Here is a 15867-nt window from a genome sequence, read left to right as displayed (position 1 = left end):
AATTACGCATACTTTGAGCAGGTAGCTTCATTTCCAGATTCACTCCTGAAAAAATAAAATTGAATTTATTGCTTTTTGATAAGATCAAAGTGTTTTTAAGGAGACATTATTAATTTTCAAGTAAGTCAATATTTTAAATTTAATTCGAATGATGAAAATAATTCCAATCGATCAAGATTTTCATATATTTTTGTAAAATAAAACACTCACAAGCTACCACTTTCATCGTCCTCAAAACTGAGATCAATTATGATATCAGCAGCTTCCTTAGAAGTGTACGTTCGTTTCCACATGATTGCTGCTTGTAAATGAGCAATGTGTTACTAATTCCGCGGTCCTTTTATAGAGTCGAGAATTCGAACGTTTTAGTGATGTAAGAACAATACATATAGAACGTAAAACAATCACGTTTCAAACTCTAGCATTCGAAAAGTCATCAATATCCGATAGAACCTTGTTGAATTGTAAACTTAATTTCGGAAACACACGAGATTCTATGTAAAAAGCGCGAGTTAGAATTTTGTTGAATTAAGAGCGGTAATTGTCATTTTCAATCCAAAGAAAAAATAAACAAGGTTCTATCTCAGTAGATTGCGATAGAACATTGTTGTAGCTCGCTAAACCTAGAAAACATTGTTTGAACTTTGTGGAATATGCAATTTTGGGCAATGGAATCAAGTTTTCATATTTTTAGATAAAAAACAAGATGAACTTTGACCTTTTCTGCTTTTTCAAACAAAAATCTCAATTTTTTATCAAAATTCATGATAGAACCTTGTTGAAGTAAGGTCGCGATGACACAAAAAGCCAGAAGACGTTGCTTGAGCTGAAATATGAGCTGAAATATTTCTTTTAGAATCAGGCATTGGCGGATAACTTTAAGATTACGTACCGGTGGCAGGTTTGGGACAAAGACGGAAACATTCTGTATGATGAGAAACAGATGAAGTATGTGTTTTACTTTGACGTTTTCTACATCTTCGCAAAGACAAATCTCATGGAAATCCACTCTAAGTACGTTATAGTGATGCCATTTTTACGTAATGTCAAACAAAGTTTTTTATGTATTCTTTACGTTCTCTCTGCAGCTAAATGACGTTGAAACTCAGACCGGAGAGATTGATCAACCCAGCGCGGTAAATTGCGGACGGAAATCGGTTCATTTGCTGATTTCTTGTGCACCTGAATACTTTTACGGCCCCGGTTCATCCCCAATGCAAAAGTTCCTTAACTATAGTTGTTCCAAGAAAAAACAATGACAGACCATGCCATGTTTCACCATTACCTGTCTTTAGGTCGAGCCCGAAATGGATCCCACTATATCTCCCCCGAAATTGAGCCGTAAAATCCGAACAGAGATACCCATTGTCGGACTTCCTTCTTCAAAGAAAACAAAGAAATGTGAAAAAAGACACTGGAGGCTAACCAGGTTGTACAGAATAACTGCGCAACATGCAAGGTGGTATTTCTGTCGACAGAGGACAAAAGAATGGCGGTTTTGTACGGGAAGATCCAAAATAGGTTCGTCGGGTGTTCTGGAGGCACTGAGGAAGCACCGTGCAACACATGGAAACATCTACGCTGCACTGGAAATACGCACATAACTGATAAAAAAGAATTTGATAGGTTTAAATACTTTTGTCCTAAACACAAAGATCCTGGGGAGGCTGGTCCTAGCGGGTCTTAGGTTTTAGTTTTTAATGTAGTATTTGGCGTTGGTTTTAGCTTTACCTGTTTATGTTGTATTTGTTGTTGGTTTTAGTTGTACTTGTATTTTATGTATATATGCCGAATTTATATTTTATTTTATAGATTGTTTTTCTAAACAAATTTGCTTTGGTCGGCTCTATAATATCACAATTAATACTTCCGAATTAATTTGCAAAATAAAAGTAGGCATCATCTTCATCACGCTTTTTTGAGGCTGTTAGTATACTGGAGCCGTGTAAGTACCTTCTTGGGCACAGGAGCCACGGACCAATGTCCAACTAGGTTCTTGTAATTGGAATACTAGTGTCGACCAGAGCATAACATTACATACTTTAAAACATGCTTGGATTACCTTGTCAATATTTTGAAGCAACCGTGTACTCTCGGTCCAATGTTCTTCAGTCGGAACACCATCGTCAGGAAGCCACGACTTCACGTGTTTGTTAATTTCCTCCATGATGGCATCTCCTTAACCATATCAAATAATTTCAAAGTATGTTAGTTTTGTGTGTTTTGGACTGGGCAGTGCGTGACAATTTAGAGGTGAAGCGTGTAAAAGTGTAGCTGATTCGCTCTGTCTTTATTCGTGATATTGATGACGAAATGTAACGTTTTCCACGAAAACACCCTGTTTTCTGCCACTACTTGCAAAACCGGGGTGTATCCATAACAAACATTATATTACGTCATAAATATGATAAATAACACGCTTCACATATGAAAATTGAATTCAATTCCATTGGCTTTAAGTGTCGCTATATTTTGCCACAATATGTGAGCCATTTCAGTGACTTGACGGCCTTGAAAATAGCTACCACATGGTAGCGTACAAACTTAAGACGAATTTCTTACCACCATGAGCAGAGAGAGTCCTTCAGTCCAGAAATACTACCTGCCATATGCTCCACATACAGCTCTTTTATTCGTTGAGGTGGTACGTGATAATCTTTTGGTAGTGGTGGCGGACAAAGAATAGGTCACGAAACTTCTTTAAGGCGATCAAAACTCCTGTAATCACGTATATCACGTATATCACGTATATTAATTTTTAATCTAATACATTACACGACAGAGCATTTACTTATTACGTGGTATCATTTCCAAAGGTGACCTTCATAAAGATATTGAAACAAAGATATTGAAACAATATGCAAAATGTTGTAGTATACTCCTTTCATAACCAATTGAGATCAAAATTGAGGGTTTTGGGTAGAAAGTAAAAGAATTGGTAAACGATCTGAAGTATGAAAAAAGAATTTACCATCAAAACAGTTTCTCCAAACGCTAAGGCGAATGACCATGATTGAAAACAGGTAGTCCAGCATCATTGAACTAAGAAAACGATGATTATCTGTTTGATCGGTAATCCAGGACATATAGTCTGGAATGGAATGCTGGCGAGCTGTCTTTTCATACAAAGCAAACGATTCGTCTACAAAAGCAAAAAGGACTGCCTCCAAGAATTGCCAAGCTTTATGGTGGTCTTTGCATGCGTGCATCATTGCATGTGCCTTGTCTGTTTTGAACCCAAGCTCTATACAGATTCTTTTGCAAAACACCTAAATATGGACAGTACTTATTACACAGTAGAACTAAACAACAAATGAAAATTTTGAAAATTCGAAAAGGCACACTGCATGAAATATAAGTCTTTCCAGTTTCTTGTCCTTAAAAACTTAATATATTCGAACGTACGATTGCGAAAATATCGATTTCTCCTTACAGTTTTAAGAAAAGATTCTTTTTCTGAAAGTTCTTGAAAAAAGATTATATTTAAATATTTCTTGCTTCGAAAAGGTGGATAATTCCTTTTGTCGTTTTTCATTAAAATGTAAAAATTTCATGTTTCTAGATTGACTGTCTTTTCTTCGTTTGTATTTTAAGAAAATATAAAGTTTTCTTTTTGAATTTTAAAGGAAAATATTTTTCATGAAAATATCAAATTTTCATGCCAAAATTATCGAAAATACAATCACCAAAAAATAAAAGGTTACAATTTCTACGTCGGGGTAAAAGTAAGGAGCAGCTTGCAGAGCACGCGTGTTAAATGTGTACAGTAAGAAGCAAGGAGGATATAGATGTCATAGCTTGAGGTAATCCAGAGTGAACAGAACAAAACCCAAAATAAATTTGTGACACTTTCAAACTTACATCAAACATATGTGAGCCATGAAAACAGCGCATACAAACTTCACAGACAAAACTGGAGAAAATCAATTCTATAACCATGCTGTAGATAGTTCCGTCAACTTCCAATAACAACCACTCTCGCGTTCCGGCGTGATAACGTTTAATACCTAAAGATTGGGAAAGAGCAAGTCAACAAACTACCAGACAAAAGCTACTAAAATTCAAAGATATGTCACGACAGTCAATGCAAATGTTAAAATAGTGCGGACAAATGTCATAGCACGTCTTTCATCTGTACAAAGTGATCGAAAATCGCATGTTAGGATATAGATAGGCTATGATTTTGAGGGCCTACTACCAATAGTTCACATCAGTTGGAAAGATAACGATAAGAAGAAAAGTACCAACCAGCCCGGCGGCCAACCTCACGAAGTAGTTTCGATACTGTTTCATACGAGTTGGGATTTGCAAAAGTAGGATCGCCAATGTGAAGATCAAGCTTCTCCACTCTAACCTGATAACAGATGTTCATAATTTTCTTATGGCACGATAAACCTCTAAAGGCGATTGAAAATTATACATCGGAGGAAAATAGTCCTCCCGCAGAAAATTCTACAACAAGAATCTTGTTGTGCGCCGGAAAAATAAAAAATGATACGGCGTGCTATTCATAAACACAATCGCGCAACTTTGTTGTCATTCCCAGTCCTTTTAGACGAACGCGGTCCTTACGATTTCGAGATCGCATATTCGTCAGATTGTTTGTTTTCACACATCCCTTTAGAGCTTCAGCGTGGTGTGCAGAAAACATTCACAATCTGATCTCAGGTTACTCCACTCCAGATGCGCAAATCCCCGGAAAGTAATCTCCTAAAATAATTTGTTCTCCTGTCGAATCAAGTGTCACATTGCATTCTTCGAGCTCGCTTCTGCAATACTTACATATCTGAAAAGTAATAATAACAATAAATCAACCTATAATTAAATCAGTCCCGCTGATATTCCTTCAAAGTTTTACAAAAACAAATTGGGAAGTTTTGTTATATTTGGCTAGTACTCTTTGCCCATTTACTAGAGTGTAGTATGAGTAGCGTCCTTTGGCAGTTGCTATGCATCCTTTTATTCTAAATCTCATATATCATAGCCTATTTTAAGGTGCATTCATTTAGGATTTACTCGTGCTTTAAAAGTCGCTTTTACATTATACCTGGTGATTTTTGTCATTGTCACAAGCACACTCCACACAATATTTCACCGTCTTTGCCTTCGCGAGAACGTCAGTGTACCTTTCCACATCTTCGTCCTTGGTTTGAATCAGCAGTCCGTGCGAGCCTTGTCTCGCAATTTCCGAAACATGCCTTCTTCATTTGTCGACATCTTAACATCCTTTAAGGAAGATGGCATAGAGACCCACTTCTTGGGAGGGTCTTTCTCACTGAACTGTACTGTCGTCATCTTTGAAGAGGGCTTTGTACTAACATGACATGTAATTACACTCGACAGAGCGGTCGAAGCCAACTTCAGTTGCCAAGTTTTGCCAATTTTCTGTGTGTGTTGTCCACCATGGCCTTTAAGTCGACATGTGGCAGTGACAAAAGTGGAGATGCAGTCTCTTCCTTCACCCAGTTGTCTATATGCTGAGAGAAGTCTCCAGGGGAGTCTACCAAAGATGTTGGTCATTGTCTTACATCTCGCTAAGCGTGATGATACCAAATTGAGCAAGAAGGAAAGTGGAAGGACCAACTTTTGCCCATGAAGTCCGTGTACATGCACCCAATTGTAAGGGCTAATCGGCCTTCAAATTCGACATTATCCTACCCTTAGCACCAAAAAGTTTGTCACAAAATAAAAAGTACACACTTTGGACGACATTTCAGCCAAACTTTTGGATTATAGGTCAGCAGATCAAACAACGATACATGCTTCCGCAGTGTTTTTATGTCTTTTTCGATATCACTTTTCAACTCGTCTAAGTTTATGAGTACATTCTCGCCAGACTTGATTTCTTTAGCATGAACACCTTGCCCCATTTCAATACAATTAGTGTTTCTTTTTAATCCATTTTTTATCCCACAAAAAGTCACGCACATTACTCTTCACCCTACCCTGAGTATATTTTTATACTCCTTCTGAGGAAATATCCAGTTTTTCTTATGCTGCGTACAGGAACAAGTTTTTTTGTGGCATCTAAAGTCACAAGTGAAGTACAAACAGATAGGATGTATTGATATAACCACACTTCCTACCTTAATTGTATCAAATTGCCCGTATGAAATATGAAATCCGAATTTCGGCCATAACATCTGGGAGAACGATGAAATTAGGTAAAGATGAGGCTAATGCGTAATCTGCTCAAAAACTTTAGACTCGCAATTCGTGAAAAAAGCCCACGTGAGAATGAGTAATTTATTTAAGGTGCCCTAACCCTGCAAAGTATCTTTAGGGGAGCGAAGCGGATCATAGACAAAATTTTTATAAAATTTCTCAAATATAATCATTCAGTTAAGAAATATCAAACAAAGTAGTTTAGGTATAAACGTATTTCTTTTTTTATGATTTTTGTTGGCGAGAAACAAGAATCATAAAAAAAGAAATACGTTTATACCTAAATTAAGTTATAAGCTGTTTGACGTCTAAAAACGCTTTTTCTGCTGTTTTTTGGGGTAAATCACTTATTAACTTTGTATCATAACTTTATATTGAATAAATATTTTAGTGAAATTTCTTCACAGCGATGACCTCCTAAGATCAAAGAATCTCTCCAGTGAAAATGAAAGCACTTTTCTACAAGATCTTCATTTTTTTCTTCGTTATTTTCATCTTCGTTTTTAGAATTTTTGAAAGACGTTTTTGTTTCAAATTACTCCACTCACAAATATCTCTCCAACGATACCAACTTTATAAAGATTGAAGAATTCCTTCAAAAGTTATAGGTAAAAGAAAAAAGAGTGCACACTTATCGTGAACAGACTTTAGATTTTCTTCTCGCTAAAATAACTTTCCACAGAAATTGAAATACACTATCTTCCCACAGACCCACTGAGATTCCTTCGCACTAGAAAAATTGGCCAAAACATCGTCCCGGTGGAAAATTATTGTCTAATTTTTGTCTTCACTGAAAATAATGAAATAAAACAATCCTCACTGCAAAATAATTTAATATTTTCCCCATCCCTACTGGATTTTCTAAATGGAAATGAATGGAAATCCTAAGCCATAAAAAGATATGCAGCTTTTTTCTGTTATTTTTATCCCCTCTGGTTGAAAAATTCCACCGGGTCTTTGAGAAGAGGGTGCTGAAATAAATGCAACCAAAACTCTTCCGGCCGATAATTTAATTTTTTTAAATTTCCAAACACTTTTTTTCTAGGAAAAAGGAACACTTAATTTGTTCTTGCCAAAAATCCGACAAACCCAGCAAAAATCAGAAAAATATATTTTCCGTAGTCTTAGGTAAATGCTCATATGCTTTACATTTTTGTCATATCTGAAGTTTTAGGCTTATTAGTGCATTGCTTATTTAAAAAACACATGTACTCCTTGAAAGGAATGTTCCTACTCCGAAAAACTCGACTTTACAGTTCTCACCCCAGTGAATTTTTAAAATTCCTACCCGGTGTATTTTACCTTTTTCGTAGTCATCTTGGTAGATTTCAAAACTTCACCGAGACAGGGGTGTATAAATCTTACATTTTACTTTAAAGCACTGAAGTCACTGAAACGGATGTGTATATATGTTACGTTTTATTCCCAGTTTTGATTTTCTTTTATGTCAAGAATTTTTTCCGTCCATAAATTTTCGCAAAGGGCCCTTAAAGAATTTCCAAAAAATGGCCAAAATCGCGAAAAACGCGAAAATTCTTACGCCTAAATACATAGCTTACAGAAACGTCAAAACAAGAAAGGACAAGAATTCAGTGTCCACAATTCGCACGTATTATTATAAACACCTACAGAATACCAGTAAACATGATAATTCGGAACGGTAGAAACATTTTATCAGTTGAGGGAACGACACAAGGGGACAATCTAGCAATGTCGTTTTACGCCCTAGGGATTTCACCGATTATAGAACAGCTCAGGACGAAAATACCCAAAGTTAAGAACGTATCTTTAGCAGACGACATCACAGGAGCCGGAAAGTTAGAACACCTAAAAACCTGGTGGGAAACTGTTATATCTGAGGGAGGAAAATACGGATACAATGTCAATGAATCCAAAAGCTGGTTGATAACAAAAAATCCGGATCTTCTACAAGAAGCTAAGAACTTATTTAGACAAACAAACATCAAATACACTTAGGTGCAGCGGCCTGGAGTGATGAGTTTCGCGAATCATACGCCACAGAGAAGGTGAAGAACTGGTGTGACCAAATCGAAATTTTATGCAGATATGCTAAATCACAACCTCATGCTGCTTTCACAGCATTTTGCCATGGAGAAATACACAAATATACCTACTTTCTTCGCACCATTCCGGGCATGGAGACATACATTGAACCGCTAGATAAACTGATACAGGAGAAATTTTTGCCAACTTTATTAGACACAAATATCACCGCCCAAGAACGAAAACTTTATGCATTACCGGTCAAGCATGGCGGGCTTGGCATCCCAAAACTAGCAGAATTATGTCAAATACAACACGAACAGTCCCAGCAAATATCTGCTCCATTGAAAACCTTAATCCTTGCACAGAGCACTGAACTACCAGACCAACAAATCGTTAAAACCATCAGAAAGGAGAAAAGCTCAGAAAGAGAAAACTTGTTGAAAGAAAAAGCACAAGAAATAGATGAGTCATTAACACCAGAAACATTGAAAGCAGTTACGGATACAAGGCAGCCAGGAGCATCAGCTTGGCTAACCGTTCTACCGTTGAAAAAGCATGAGTTTTCTCTTAACATAGGAGAGTTTAGAGACGCAGTTGCACTGAGATACGGAAAAAGTTTAACGGGACTTCCATCGAAATGCCCATGTGGAAACCAGTACAATGTGAATCACGCACTCAACTGCAAAAAGGGAGGTTTTGTAACAATACGCCACAACAATGTAAGAGATTTTGAAGCAGGACTCCTTGCAAAGTGCATGCTGACGTTGAAACCGAGCCACAATTACAACCAATAGCAGAAGAAACCATCAATGGCCTCGATGGAGACAACGCTAGACCTGCTGTCCGAGCAAGAGGAGTATGGAGGCCAGCCCAAAATGCTTATTTTGACATCGGTGTGAGCAACACCAATGCCGAATCACACAAAAATAACAAAACAGAAACTGTATTAGCGAAACAAGAACGCGAAAAGAAACGCCAATACAACAATAGGATTATGAATGTCGAGCAAGGAACCTTCACACCATTAATTTTCTTTGTAACAGGTGTGATGGGAAAAGAAAGCTCGACTTTTCATAAGCATATTGCTGACAAAATCGCCAGAAAAACTGAACAGAGGTACAGTGAGGTCATTAGTGTGATAAGATGTAAACTATCTTTTCTCATCCTCAGATCTGTCCTCATGTGTGTCAGAGGAAGCAGGTCCCACACAAAGAACACCGAACACCTACCACTAGAGGACTTTGCACTTGTACACACAAATGCAAGACTTTTTATTATTAAGAAAATATATATACTAATAGGGAATTTTTTATATTTCATTTCCTTTCCTTTATACATAGGACGATATTGCATCAAAACAATAATATTTGACGTTTTTAGACCCAGTCAACTGATGCGTTTTATGAAAAAAAAAAAGAAAGGACACGATAAAAATGTAAACATATCCCACGTAAATAAACAAAATTTCCAGAACATTGCTCTGGTTTTTTCGCAATCAGAAACTTTCGATTATTAATCGTAGTAGAAATTTTAGCGAGACTAATTTTAGAGTATATTAGCGAGTCAGGAAAATCTAGATTTTTTTTGGATTTATTTTAGCGAATCACGATTTCAAAAAATTTGGCGTGGATAAATTCTAGCGAATTCGTTTTCTAGCATTTCTTTGCACTGAAACCCTTCCTATTGATAAAAATGTATCAAGGCATTATAACCAGAAATTTCGCGTGGATAAATTTTAACGATCTGTCGATTTGGCGTGTTTTAGCAAGATTTATTTTAGCGAAAATAGGGAAAACTCGCTAGAGGTATGGAATTTTCTGTAAATTCCTAACTTTTATTTAGCTTCAAAAAAAAAAATTGACCCCTAAATATTTTCACGCCTTGAGCATGATGACATTTCTGACAGTAAGGTGTCACAAAAATTGACACTTTTCCACTACAAACACACCGTTTAACAGTGTCGACTGCGCACGCGTATGAAAATTTTTCCATTGTTTTGATTTTGGCAACCACGGGAAACTTCACTCTCCCCCGTAAAAAATGGTAGGTAAACATCCAGTTCTCATAAGAAAACCCAGCAGAGAAATGGTAGGTGAAGAATTCCTTTTAATCATAACTTCTTTTCCTCTAGATGAATTTTTGTGAAATTTTCAGGAGAGCTACATAAAATTGTAATCAATATCATGTAATAAACATTCTCTTTAAAGAAAAGAAAAAAAAATGGATATGTTTACATTTCTCTAACCTTCCACAGTACTAAAGTGAGCATGTTAAACGGTGTATTTATTTCTATGTCAACAATATCGTTTAAACAGTAAATTATTGAATATTTAAGATAAAATAAGCAATTTAAACTCAGGCAACTTTTTTCTGAAGTCTTTGTTAGAATACAATAGCTGTTTATAAGGAAATTTTCGGCTTTGGCTCACTTTGCGCACGATGAGTGATGTCATCAAAAAAATGTTTGTCAAAAGTTACCTTACGTGACAAGGAACTGGTGTGAAATCTCACCCTAAAAGACCCACTAGATCAATAGTTTGGGGGTGGTACAGGAAAAGCCCCCCCCCCAGTTCTTAACCGCCACTAAAAGCCGGTTTGTGTAACTTACGATGCGCGATTCACGATCCATGCATATATTATGTTAATTATTCTAATAATACATTGACAGATTTTAGTAATCACATATTTTAATTTCTTCTTTTGTATTCCTGGAAAATCAATGTAAATTATGCGTGCATTAATTTTAACCTCAACAATCATTTAGAAATCAAAACAAACTTTTTTGCCCTGGCTTTGAATATCTTGTAACCTTTCAGTTTTGCTTTCTTTCTTTTAAAAAACGTTTCCTCGATTAAACCAACCAAAGGCATTGGATTGAGACATGGTTATAAACAAACATTTTAATGAAGATGTATAAACTCGCCTTTTTTGAGAAAGATCAAATGAATTAACTTGATCATCAAACAAAGAAAAAGATCAAGTAAATAAAAGCACTAGTCGCAATTCAGTTGGTGAATGGTTTTTATAAGAACATGCCAAAAGTAATGTAGCCAATGATGTTTCTGATTGTTTGTTTTTAATCGACTTTTCAAAGATCGAACAATGAGAGTGTGAATAAAGATTTCAGAGGCCTCATGTATTTTTTCTCGCGCTCGTATCTTTATGCTGACTCTTTTTTTATATCTCGTAAAGGTTCCCCATTCTCTCTTTTTTTTTCTTATCCAGTATTATAATAATAAATCTCTTTTATCACCTATAAGATTAGGTACATGGTTTGGGAAAAAATAAAACTAAAAACAAATTTATACACCGTTAAGAAAGGAAACAACGTTCAGGGACAAGATCAGACACAAATTATCATGCTGAGCAGTGGACGGGGAAAGAAAAAAGGGGGAATGAAGTATCATGAATATGTGGCTGTCCTTGCGCGTTGAACGTATTCCTCTAAAATCTGTTTTAAAGCAAGCCGATATTCCATCACATGCCAGTTCTCTATAAGGAGCTTGCACAGATCAACCTTGCATATGAGTTTTTATAAAGATTTTTTTGACTGATGTCGTGATTCTTATCCAATATTAATTAATTAAAGATCAAGACTGTTCGTATAAATAGTGTTTGCTGCCCTTATGAGAAAGCTAAAGTCGATATTGTTAGTACAGCTGAGTTGATTATATATATATGGTCAAGAAGTATAAAACCTTCAACTACTCAAAATGGAAACAATAAAGACAAAACTCACAAAACAAAAAGACAATATAAATACAACAAAAATCTAGAATGAACATTCACAGCAAATTATGATGACATAGACATCCATCAATGCAAAACAAGTGATCTAAAGTGACTACAAGGAAGAAAGCGACTCAATATGAGTTAAAAAAAATTTCAAGAAAACACATTATCTGTTCCTCAGTTTTCGACCTACACAGGATTTCGGCCTTTTACGAAAATATCCTCCTATATGATGGAAATAGGGTTGTGTAGGTAGGCCAAGCAGTGTTAATTAGACACCACCACAGATAAAAAGATGTAAAAAGATTATGTTTAGTGAAAGTATGAAACGCGCGCAAATATAAAATAAATTAAAATCCACGGAACCAGCCGAAGAAACTAAAATAACAATGAGAAAAGAAGTATACTTTCTACTAGACAAAGTTGCCACACCTTTGACACGTTTCTGCCACAACGTTGTAGAAAGCATACTAGAAGGGAAGGAACTGGGATTGGATCGCCACTATCCAACCCTGTGGCTTTCACACACATTTTACAGTTCAAAGAAGAAGATGGAAAGAGTGGGAAAGGAATGAGAATTTAAAAAAATCGGACTAGAACCCGGTTCGAAGCCCCGTACACCCGTGATCGCTCACCGCAAAAGCTGGCGAACGACTGAATCTTGAGAAAGTTGAAATCTTGCAAATTCTGAAATATGACGGACAATCACCCTACGAAGACTGCAATCTAGCTTTGCGTTATCAGCACCCTGACGGCGCATTCTTTCAATATATATATATTAGTCAGGGAGCAGAGCGCCAAAAAAATCAAATAACACTCGGGACTTTTTGAAACTTTCAGGGATGGTTAAGTAGGCCTAAAGGGTCACAAAACCGTTTACTTGCCTTTCTGAATTTACTTGTGGGGCCTTGCACGGACAAAAGTTTACTGTATGGCTAATCCCAGGGGGGACATATTTGACCCCCCTGATATCTCGGGATCGCCAAATGCTATTGATTCCAAATTTTGACCACTAAAAGACCTTCATAAAAGAAAATGATTGTATTGTATTTTGGTCTAGTCACGTGACCTTAGAGGGTATTTTACAGACCAATACTTTTGCACTCTTTTCACTTTAGAATTCTTTGACCGTAACGGTTTTACCAATGAAATTGTAATAAACATATTAAATCTAATATTTTATGTGTCTTGGTCAAGGGAGTTGATGAATATCGCTGGAGAAAAGTTTATTTTTTACCCTGTCGATCGGTCTGTAAAATTACTTAACTCTTAAAGGGAATGTTCTATGTGTTATAAAGTATACGGATGAACTGCAATATATAGAAAGTTAAAGGAAAACATCCCCGTATTTAGCAATACATTTTGTCCTGAAAACTCTAGTTCGAAATCATAGGTGCTCTTTCAAAACTACCATGATAAGATTTAAAATATTGACCTGTAAGAGGTGCTGAGGAAATGCTGAAACACATTCAAAATGAGCCGCTATCACTCCACTGTCACCTTAGTCTGAATCGCAGACCTCTACAAAATCGCAGGTAGTATGCAGCTTATTGCATGCACTCCAAGCTAAACCTTTGCGAATTTTAAAGTCTTTTTCAGAAGAAGAGATGTAAGAACCAAGATATTTGTAGTCTTCTACCTTTCGTAGGTTTGTACCAGATATTGTTTTAATATTGTCTGATAATTCGTTAACATTAAGAGTAAAATATTCGGTTTTGGACTCATTGAGGTATAGGCCTGTACAGTTGGTTAGAATAAAGAGAAATGGTGCAAGGGTATCACCCTGGAGAATACCAGCTAAAATAGAAAAAGTTGAAGTCTCACCATCAGGTGTTTGTACTGAAGATTTTGTATTAGTGTTAGAAGTTTTATGGCATCAATGATCTTTTGAGGGATGCCGTAAAGAGAGAGAATATCAAACATTAAGTCGCGATCAACCGAATCAAAGGCTTTCTTGAAATCAACAAAAATCAAAATTGCTTCAAGATTGAAGTTTCTAGCTTCCTCTAAGATTCGTCGAAGAGCAAGAACTTGGCTTAAAGTAGAACGACCACTTCGAAAACCGTTTTGATTTTTACGAAGAATGGGTTCAACATGAAGCCGTATTCTATTTAGAAGAAGCTTATTATAGATTTTTGCTGCGATTGGGAGAAGAGAGATACCACGATTTTTTGTGGCAAGACTAAGGTCTCCCATTGGTCCTTAACTTTCGTATATAGCTCAAAAGAAGCGTATTGAGGAGAGGATTTCGGAAAGTGCTGGGCCAAAAATTTAAATTAAGCCAATCTAAAGATATCGGCCAAAAACTGATTTTTACGTTAGGAAATACGTCGAAAAAACACGTCAAAAGTAGTAATGTAATCGAAGTTATCGCTGTTTTTAAATATGACGTCATTTAACTTGTCTTTTGACGTGTTTTTTAAAAATCAGTTTTTGGCCGATATCTTGAGATTGGCTTAATTTAAATTTTCGGCCCAGCACTTTCCGAAATCCTCTCCTTAATACGCTTCTTTTGAGCTATATACGAAAGTTAAGGAACAATGGGAAGCGGTGCGCGTCACGCAAAATATGTTTGAAACTTGCCTTAACTCACCTGAGCGATTTTAACCAGTGTGTTGTACAAACTTTGTCTTCAAACGCGAGGTTGCAAAGCTTTAAAAGGATATCATGAAAATTTCTGTCCTTCCAGATAATAGGTGGTATGTTATCTGGACCGAGGGCCTTGCATAATTTTGTTGTGGAAAGGACCTTTGTCAACTCTTCCATGGAAAAAGAAAAAGTAGATATATCTAGAGGGGGAGAGATTTGCTCTCGTGGGAGAAAGTTAATTGTTGCTAACACCAGTCTTTTACCTAAAAGATTTTTGAAATGCTGTAACCAATTATCTAAGCGTTTTTTATCCGAGCCACCTTTCAGCTGGATGGACGGTTTTGAGTTCTTGCCACTTAGTTTTTGTACTACTTTCCAAGCATCGCGATGAGAATTTTTGGAAAATTGCTCAGACATGTCCTTCAGCTGAGTATCAATAAAAGAAACTTGAGCCTCTAGGTAGGCCTCGTCAAGTTTAATCTTGGCAGAGTTAAGTTGCTCCTTGCGCCTCCGCGTTGGTGCTGCATTATACAAAGATGAATCCATCTGTACCTCCTTAGTCACTATACTCTATCACTTTCAAAGTTGAGCCGCATACTAATAATCTAAGTTCTTGAAAATAAAATCTTGTTGGCAGGAATTTAATTTGACCCTTTACTGAGTCAGTAAATTCGAGTAAATTCGTAAATCGCCAGACGCCACTTTCTGGATATGAATATTATGTTCCAGCCAAGGGTGCCTTTTTTGAGACAAAAGAGGGTTGAAAAAATCCAAAAATTATGTTTGAGTCCCATGGACTGGAAATTTCTACTTTTTGCTGCTTGAAAGATCAAAATTTGGTCAAATTATCCCCTATAAGGCTCATAAAATTCACAAAATGTCCTTTTTTTTCTCTTTTTCAGTCCCGCTAAGAAAGTACTAAGTAAGGTCTATCCTACGACAAAATCTTTTTAAATATGTCCCGTTGGTCTATCCCTTTATCTAGTTAAATAAAAAGGCCAGGGCCCAGGCCTAATATGCATTTTGTTACATGCTTTCTTTTTATAAGAACCAGTTTTTTTCGTGATTTTTAAACTGGGAATGTACGGAAGATCCGTAAGATATTTGTCAATAATATGAAAAGGCTCTCCATTATCTCCCCAACAAGTAACAACATATTCTTCGCCGATTTTTTTATGTCAGATTAAAGGTCTGGCTGGAACCTTATTGTTCTTAATTTTTCTCAGGTTTCGGCCGCCGGGGGTACTAGGGTTGGCGGATCGATGAGAGGGGTATGTGTGCGGACCGGACCTCCGATGAAAACCAACCGACCCTTAGAGAGACCAAATTTTAGTGAAAAAGTGACCCTTAGAGAGACCTTCGAAAAACTTCCTT

This window comes from Clytia hemisphaerica, unplaced genomic scaffold, assembly GCF_902728285.1.
Source record: "Clytia hemisphaerica strain Z4C2 unplaced genomic scaffold, Clytia hemisphaerica genome assembly, whole genome shotgun sequence".
Classification (NCBI taxonomy): domain Eukaryota; kingdom Metazoa; phylum Cnidaria; class Hydrozoa; order Leptothecata; family Clytiidae; genus Clytia; species Clytia hemisphaerica.
Note: the sequence above shows the minus strand (reverse complement) of the source record.